Below are 10,064 nucleotides of genomic sequence, written 5' to 3' on the forward strand. Positions count from 1 at the left end.
TATAACTAATTATATGGTGTTTACAAAATGGGTGGCTCACTGTTAGATGGATCACTGCCAGATTACAAAAGTATCTCACTGCCAGAATGCTCATTGGAATAGATATAAATGAATTGAGGAAATTTGCATCTCCAAATGCATGTTATTAGTTCCAAATTAAGCTCAGCTCGCAACTCGCAAATCTTATAGCAGATATGGTAAAGGATCTTTGTACCACTACCCACAAACACTTGCAGCAGATCCGGTGAAGGATTGCTACACTGCTCTGTTGAACAAATCACTTGTAGCAGATCCAATGAAGGAATGTTGCACTATTGTCTGCACTCTGACTCTACTCCAACTACTTCATTGTCCACAACTCACACTACACACACTGCACCTTGTCTGCCACTTCTCATTCACTCACTCACATCTTATGTACACATCCATCCATCATCAATACTTTTGCTAAAAGCATATACACATATATATATCGGAAAGCTTACACACCGAGAGAGTATGTTGGCCAAGCATAAGTAATATGTTGCTCGGATCAACACGTTATCCAATAAAGCCTTAATCAAAACAACATGATAACCAAGTCGGCCTCTACAAGATCTCTACATGCTTCCTTTACACAATTCATTCATCGATGCATATACCTTAATTACCGAAATAGAATAGGGGTCAACCAGACCCATAGATACTGACCCATAAGCACAAAACTCTAAGCATAGCAACTTCAAACTCCAAAATACAAATACCACACATACCACAGATATTAGGAACACAAAATGTGATAGATACAATTGATATAACTAGCATATTCGATGTTGGAACATGCAACTGATACCAAGACAGAATATAAACAAAAATAAGCATAACTCAGGATTCTAGAGATGAGGATATTTCAGAAATAACTCCAGTAGATCTATACCTCACTACATCATATCTCATACATATGAATACCTAACTTCAAGCAATACCAAAACTACAACTCCAACAACATACACCATTCATTCCAAACCGAATAACCAGATTTGACATCAATGACAATATTCACACAAGTCTAACAGATTTTAGTTATTTTTATTTTATTTTATTTATATTTATTTATTTATGTTTTAAAGCTAATAAATTTTGTGAAATGAGAATAATAATAATGCTTGTAATGAAATAGTTTAATATTTGATTTAATTTTTTTTATTTTAATTGTGTTAAATCAAATTGAGGGAAGATTATTTAAAGATATGAATTAATTTTGATTTTACTCCCTATAATATAGCTACTTGATTTTATTAATTATATCTTGAGAAATAAAAAATTAAATAAAAATTTATTTTTTAAATATAAATAAATCCCCAAAAAAGCCAAAAAAAATACTATTCCTTAAAATCCACTCGTATAACACTCACATTGAAGAAAAATCATTTTATACTAGCAATTGCACCTTGGTGTGCAATGGGTATGCCGGAGAGGTGTAGAAGGTCAATTAAGAAAAAAATGGTCTATTTTTTACATAAATTTGTGTAGTGCATGAGTTAAATTCATAGGCCATTAAAAAAATGTTGTTCGTACAAAAAAGGTTTCAATGAAGAATTGATAGCTTCAAATCAACTATGCTTCCACTTACAAGGATCCAATCATAACTAAAACAAAACCTTTAAAATAGGAAGATAAATAAGTTTTGTTACCAATAGGCTTGTGTTATGTTTGCAATAGGGCGAGAGGGAGAGAGAGTTATATATACAAATAGAGAAAATGAGAGATGGAGATGGAGATGAAGATGGAGAGAAGGAGAGATAGAGGCATAGAGAGATAAAGAGAGGGGAGAGAGGAATATATAGAGATGGAAAATAAATATATAGATGAAGAGAGAGGGAGACATAGAAAAATAAAGATAGAGATAGGAAGTGAAACATAGAGAGATGAAAAGATAGAGAGAGAACTAGATCTAGAGATGGAGAGATAGATGAAAAAAGAAATATAGAGAGATAGATATAGATAGGAAAAGAGATATAGATATAGAGGTATAAAAAGATGGAGAGAGAGAGAGAGAGAGAGAGAGAGAGAGAGAGAGAGAGAGAGAGAGAGAGAGAGAGAGAGAGAGAGAGAGAGAGAGAGAGAGAGAGAGAGAGAGAGAGAGAGAGAGAGAGAGAGAGAAGGTGAGATAGAGGAATATATAGATGGTGATATAGAGTGATAGATAGATAAAGATATAAAGACACAAAGGGGAAAAGGGAGAGAGATAAAAGGGATAGAAAAAAAGAGAGAATTGGAGATAGAAAAATAGAGATGGGGAGAGGGTGAGAAAAATAGGGAGAGATAGACATATATTGGAAAATAAAGAGAGCGAGATATAGAAGAACAAAAAGGAAGAGTGAGGTAGACATAAAGAGAAAGATAGGGGATAGGGAGGGAATGAGAGATGGATAGATGGGGATAAATAGAGAGAATTGGGAGAAAGGGAGAGATATAAGTAGAGAGAGAAAATAAATATCAATAAATAGAGAGGGAGAGTCCAAGTGATATGGATGGAGAGAAATATATATACATAGAGGGGGATAGGTTGAGGGATAGAGAGATATATATGTATATAAAGACATAGAGAGAGAGAAAGATCAAGAGGAAGATAGAGAGAGATATCTTACAAGACAGATGGAGTGAATAAGAGAGAGAGCTAGGTAGAAATATCATATATAGATCAAGAGAGGGAGAGATATATGGAGATAGAGATAGAGGGGGTAAGAGTGAGAGAGAAAGAAGGTCATAGAGAAAAGCAACTGAGAGAACAATTTAGAGAGAAGGAGCGAGATAGCGGGGAAAAGATAGAGAGATATATACAAATATAGGGAGGGAGAAACAAGGAGTGTATGTGTGTATATGATTTAGAGAGAGAGGGGGAATAGAAGTAGAGAGATATAAAAAGAGGGAGTGATGGGAGGAGAGTGACAAATAGAGATACAAAGAGGGGGAGAGTGATAGAAATACAAATATATAGGAAGTGATATGTAAAGAGAGGTAGAGAGGGATATATATATATATATATATATATATATATATATATATAGAGAGAGAGAGAGAGAGAGAGAGAGAGAGAGAGAGTTTGTATGAATGAGAGTGATATAGATAGACAAGGACAAGCAAGGAATGTGTTTAAGTGATATATATAGGGAGAAATATATATATAAATAGAGCGAGGGGGGAGAGAAATATAGAGAGGATAGAGAAGTAGAGAAATATAAAAAGAGGGAATGATAGGAGAGACGGAGAGAGAGGGATAGAAAGGAGATATAAAGATATAGATATAATGAGACAGAGAAAGAGACAATAATAAAATAACATGCTACCCTAAGTATAACTCCCCAAGGACACATCCTATCCTTAAAAAATTGACATGAAATTAGTAATCAAAAGTTAGTTTATCTCTCTCTTGCTTTCTCAGTCTAAAATTTTAATTTCGGTTTTAAGTTGAAATTTATTTTATTATATAAGTTAAAAAATCAAATATAATTATTCTACAATAATAAAAATCTAATAAAACAAAAAAACATATATTAAATTAGTTATAATATCTTTTAATTATTATTTGTAATTTGATAAGAAGACATAAATAATTAAAATAAAATACAATTTTAACTAAATAAAAATCAATGGTTAAAAAAGAAAAAGAGGAGGAAGAAGAATTAGAAAAAATAAGAAAACAAAATACAATATCTTAATAAAACAATATAATATAAAAATATGTCCAAGGGGTTGAGCTTAACTGGTTAAAACATTGGGTTCTCACTGTGGAGACCCAAGTTCAATTCCCAATTGGTACATCTGAAGTGGAATTCTAAGCTATGACTCTTGGCCTTCCATAGGATGGGGAAGGTCTTGGGGTCAATCTAATCGAACATAATAATAATAATAATAATAATAATAATTCAAAGATATGTAATGGGGATGGGGCCCCCTATTGTGTCCCCACTGGTTCATAGCTCCAGTCAAAAGCTATTCAGGCTCCGGCCAATTACCGATCAATATATATATATATATATATATATATATATATATATATATATATATATATAGATCGATAATTAAAAAAAGATAATAATACAAAATTCAAAATACATTAATTCTACCATAAAGGAAATTTACATAAGACTAATAATTATAAATTAAATTAATTCTAATAATTTTATTTGTAATTTCACTAAAAGACATAAATAATTAAAATAAAATTAAACTTAATAAAAAACAATCTTAAAACAAGAAGAAGAAATATAATAAACTATATTTTGTTATTTATTTATTTTTATTTTTTTAATATAGAATATCTTAATAAAAGAAGATAATATTAAAAGATATTCTTATCAAAAAGAAAATAATGAAAGATACATATTTTATCCACATTTTTGTTTTCTAAAAAATGGTATTAAAATACATATTTTTTTGGTTTTTTTTATGAAAGTTTTTCTTTAAATTAATATAAATATAAGCATACACTTGAGATTGATTCTATCCTCTTGCATCCTTTTCCAATAATTTTAAAAATTAGGTTGTCCATTTCATATAGGGAATGCCTTAGCATAAAAATTATGAAGTTAAGAACTTCACGAGTTAACTTTATAAATAATTTTTAAAAATAATTAAATAATACAATCTTGAAATTGATGGAAAATCAATTTATTGATAACTAGTTAATATTTCATTAATGCAATAGTATTGCCTATTGCAAGTAGTAATAAAATAGAAACAAATATTAATAGAAAATAAAATAAAATGGCGAATTGAAGTTTTTTACATTTATAATAGAAAGAGAAAATTAAAATAAAAAAATTAAACTTTTTCAAATATTTATAATAGAAACATGTCCTTTTTTTATAGTTAATTGAAAGTATAACAAGTTTTTATTTTTCAATATTTTAGTTTTACATTTATTGTTAGAGTTATCTTTTATTAGCTAATAATTATTTATTTAATCATTAGTCTATTATATTCTACGCTTAAGCTAAACTTGGGAATCTTATAATTCTTTAGGGTTTTATCTTTTAGGGTTTCAAGTATCCTCTTATAAGGATTCTCTCTTTGTATTTTCATAAGAACTGTAATTATTGAATTGCATTCTTGTTGCACAATCAATATGACTCCTCTTTTCTGGATCTCTAAATTCTGACCTCCATAGTTTTTTTGCTTCTCTCCTTTTGTGACAGGTTTGCATGCAGGTGATCTTTGGGAGCTATAGAGTTGATTTTTCCTCAACTCCAATATGGTATCAAAGCTCCAGATTTGCATGCCCTTGTTCTCTTCATGAGAGTTTTTGGGCCTTGTTCTTCAGATCTGAGTATTTGGAGGTTTGTGCGGTTGCTTTTTTCCATTTCTGGGGGTAGCCGCTTTTCTGGTACATTTTGGTGCCAAAAGGACCTAACATTTGGATTTAGGAGGTCGATTCCATGAATTTTAATATAGAATTTGCCTATTTTTGATGACAGGGGCATCTGGGACATGATTTTTTATTGGCATGTTTTTTGAGGCATGAAAATTCTGTACGGCTGTACCTACAAATGCATAGAAATTTTTCGTCAAAAAAATAAAAATAAAAATTTACCCTTTTTATGCCCTACAAGAGGGGTTTTTCTCTTTTGGCTGTAACTTGGTCATACAGAGGCGCTTTTTCAAAAACCTTATATCGTCGAAAAACTCTTTCTGAACTCTATCCAAATCTGGAGGTTTGAACTTTTGATTTTTTTTTTTTGATGGCCTTTTTTGTTGTCAAAGCCAAAGGCTTCTTTTTGCACTCCGGGAGACATAACTTGAGCATCCAAACTTCATTTTTCAAAAACTTTATATTGTTGGAAAGCTTGTTCTGTGTTCTTTCCATTCATATGAGCTTTCTTTCCAAATTCTACTCTAGGTATATTTTATTCAGTTTTTTTTAATTTTCAGCACTCTAGTGAATATCTTGGATGTTTCAGGTCCTGGGATCTCTTTCTTTGAGTAGGATGTCTCGTCTTTGGCTTTCTATTTCCAGTCTTCTGCCTCTTCTTATCATTGTAGCATTTTATTTATGCAAACACACTGAGATAAAGTGCCACCATGCATTGTATACTTGGGATCTTGCACATCTTGTGCCTTATTATACATGCACTACTTATAAAGTGCCATGGGGGGTTGATGTTTGCCTTTTGTTTGCCATTTGTTTTCCATCTACCTTTGTCAAGTGAGTGTTCCTTCCATGACATTAGCCTCATGATGTGTGTCAAGTGAGTGTTTCTTCTATGACACTATGTACTTTCTCTACACCTTCGATGTTCCTGGTTCTTTGTCATGCAGTTCTTGTTGGCCGTTCTTTTCAGTGTACCTATCCCTTTCCCTTTTCAACATTATGGGGAGGTTTGTCCTGTTGGTTCTAATGCTTCCTTGGTTCGATTGATCAGCTCTTCAAGCTTTGGTTTTTCATGCCATTTGTATCTTCGAGTTTAGTTGTTTGTCTTTGTTTGTCATCTGATTCGAGTAGTGTCATTTGATGGCACTCATGCAGATTACAATCTTCTCTACTTGGTCATGTTCTATTTTAGTGGAGGTTCTTTAGATCAGCAATTACTCTTCGATAGTGTCTGCAGCTATTTCATGCTTCAGTGGTGTTCTTCATGCTTTTTTTTGTTCCTATATTCTGGAACACTCTTGTTTGGAGGCGTCTTAGTCCTTCACTTGAGCTTTCATCTCTTCTTGGAGAGGAGTTTTGTTCCCATGGGGTTTTCTCCTTTTTCTCCACTTTACAGAGATTTTATTGTACTTGGGTACCTCATCAGGCCTAGTTGTCGGGACCCATTGTTGCTTTCCTGTATTTTTTACATGTTTTTTTAGTCCTTAGTTATTTTTTAGCTTCTCCCTAAGTTCATCTTAAGGGGGAGTGTTAAAGTTATCTTTTATTAGCTAATAATTATATATTTAATTATTAGTCTATTATACTCTATGCTTAAGCTAAACTTAGGAATCTTATAATTCTTCAGGGTTTTCTCCTTTAGGGTTTCGAGTATCCTCTTATAAAGATTCTCTCTTTGTATTTTCATGACAACTGTAATTATTGAATTGCATTCTTGTTGCACAATCAATATGACTCCTCTTTTCTGGATCTTTGAATTCTAGCCTCCATAGCTTTTTTGATTCTCTCCTTCCATGACAGGTTTGCATGCAAGTGATCTTTGGGAACTGTACAGTTCATTTTTCCTCGGCTCCAATATTTATAAATAAAAAATTATTTACTATATTTCAATTTTTATGTCTAAGGGTCTTTCACACCTACATATAATTGTAAATGTCTCTTCGCATAATTATATATAATGATTTGTTCAAGTTAAACAAAAATATTTGTGATAAAGATTGTTTTGCTGTTTAAATTTTATCCGAGCTTTTATCAATGTTTTGAATCACATTCCATCATTCATCACAATGAGAAATAGCTCTAGAAGTGCATGTGCCCATCCTAAAACTAGTAATAGAGGAATTGGAAGACATCATTCATATATTAGTCACAAGCCAATTCATCTATAATGTTTTTGGCATGTATCTTCTACAGAAAAAAGCATATTGTTGGGTCGAAAGACATTGGAGGAACTTTGAGAAATTCATGATCTAAATCTATTTAAGAAATGCCTTCTCCCTTGTATGGATGCATTTGTACACTTTCCCTTAATATTTATGTTTATGACTTAAAAATTTTGTGGAGATCCCCTAAAGTTTACACTAATAAAACTTAGTCTATGCAATAATGTATTGAGATTGGAGCTTGATAGACCTTTGCTAAAAAAATACCTCAAGAGTAATAGATCTATAATAAATCTGATTCATTGATTACAATTATACTTTTTACATAGAATGTTTTAGGAGTATGCTTACCTAATAATAAAAGCCCAATGGTCAATCAAATAAGATACATGTTGAAATGGATGAAGTAGAAATATAAGAGGTGGATGCATTATACAAGCTAAAGAAGCACATGATCAAGGTTAAATGGTTAAAATTTGGTAACATGTCTTGTAGGAGATCAAAAAAATGAAAAAGGCTATGAAAATGAAAAAGATTTAAAAGAATGAAACATTTAATTTGTGGTGGCTAACAAAGAGTTAAAAGAACTATACATAAAGTATACTAAGTTGGAATGGTCTACTTTAGAGAAGTACACATATAATAGTAAACTTCAATGTATTAAAGAAGAAGAGATTAAGCCTTTAGTAATGTTATTGAAGGAGACAAATAACAACACATTTGAATTCCAACTTTTCTAGCTAGGGCAAACCTAATCTTGATAAATAAGTTCCCAAATTAGGACAAAAAGATATTGAAACTTTGGCCCTACATCAAACCTTCACCTATTTGGGTTCAATTGTCAAAGATGGACCTAATATTGAGAAAAACACCATTGGATGGTCTCCTCTCTCTAATTCAATTGTTAAATTAAATTTTGATGAAACTTCTAGGGGCAAATCAAGTTAATTTGGACTAGGTGTGCGATCAAAGATAGCTTTGGCAATTTCCAAATGACAAAATTGAAAATATATCAATAGGGACAAATAACATTTTTGAAGCATACACCCTTTTAATGGACCTTGATCTAGCAAAGAAAGATAACTATAGGAACATATCAATTGAAGGTGATCCAATGATCAACATTAATGCAATCAAGGGCTGACATATTTTGGAGCCTATTGGATAACTTTAAATGCACCTGTTGTTATAGAGAAGTAAATAAAGTTAGTCAACCTTTTGGCCAATCTAACAATCAACCAAGGTAGAGAAATATTGACATTCACTCCTTCTTCACCCTATAAATTCTATAATTTATTGAATGTTTAATGAGAGGAAATAGCCACAATTCATCATCAGTCTTGAGATTTTTTTTGTTGAACAACCTAGAACCCATTATAAAATCAAATCTTGGTAGGCTCACTATGTGGAATTATGCAGAGGTGATCTTTAAAATATATATATGTCCTTATAGTTGTATCACTAATGTCACTCTTGTCTCCCTTCAATCTCCTCATGTGATTATCAAAGGTTGATTTCATTATACTTTATTGTGAATTGGAAGGAACGATTCTCTAATCTCCACAAATCATATCAATATTGTCACTCCCTCATATATGTATCCTTCAATGGATGTGTATTTGTGATGGAAATAATTAGGATCTTACTCTCCTCACAGTTTATCATATGGATGAAAAGCATAAAAGACGGTGTTTTAGCTCTTTATATGTGCTTTTGTTTAGTTTCTTCCATCAACTAGTGTCTTTGATGAAATAGGTCAAGTTGAACAATAGAATCTTCCTCCATCCATGTTGAAGATGTTATACACTTGTTGGTGGGAGAAGAATTGTACTCAGGGATGCGCCAAGAAGGTTGTTGCTCTCTAAAGATATATTTGTATTCATCTCCAAAGTGACAGATGTTATGTAGAACACAAATTTTGTGAAAGTGATTAGGTTTGGATAGTGTAAGATTACCTCCTTTCATAGGGATAATATTGTGCAACTCCAAAGAATTATATTTTATTTGCATGTTCTAAAATAATTATTAACCTTTAAGGTCATGCACATACAACTTCGAGATGACCTTAAATTTTTGGATGTCTTCATAGCTCTGTAGATTGGGATATTAAATGATTGTGGGTTTCCAATGAAGAGTGCACTGGATTCACACCAACCTGAGTCAGATAGTGGGATGATTTTTGAGGTAAAAGATAATGTTGGTGTATTTCACTTCATGTGGCATCATGCACCTCTATGACCCCCTCACCTCTCTCCTCCTCTAAACCCAATTCCCTCCATGCTAACATAGGGTGGTATACTGATTATATCTAACAACTCTTATGTATCAATTTATATCTCTTATTTTGATAGCTTTATGGTTGTTGGTGCCTCTGTTTCTACATTGTAAATCTATCAAGACTTGTGATTTTTAGTGTTACAACTATAACTTCACATGCTTATATTAAACTCTACTTTTATTATTAAAATTATAGATACTTTGCACTTTTTATCTAAAACTTAATATTGAAAATATTTTTAATAAAATTCAAATAAAACAAAACACCTAAA

The sequence above is a fragment of the Cryptomeria japonica genome, chromosome 10 (assembly GCF_030272615.1).
Source record: "Cryptomeria japonica chromosome 10, Sugi_1.0, whole genome shotgun sequence".
In the NCBI taxonomy this organism is placed as follows: domain Eukaryota; kingdom Viridiplantae; phylum Streptophyta; class Pinopsida; order Cupressales; family Cupressaceae; genus Cryptomeria; species Cryptomeria japonica.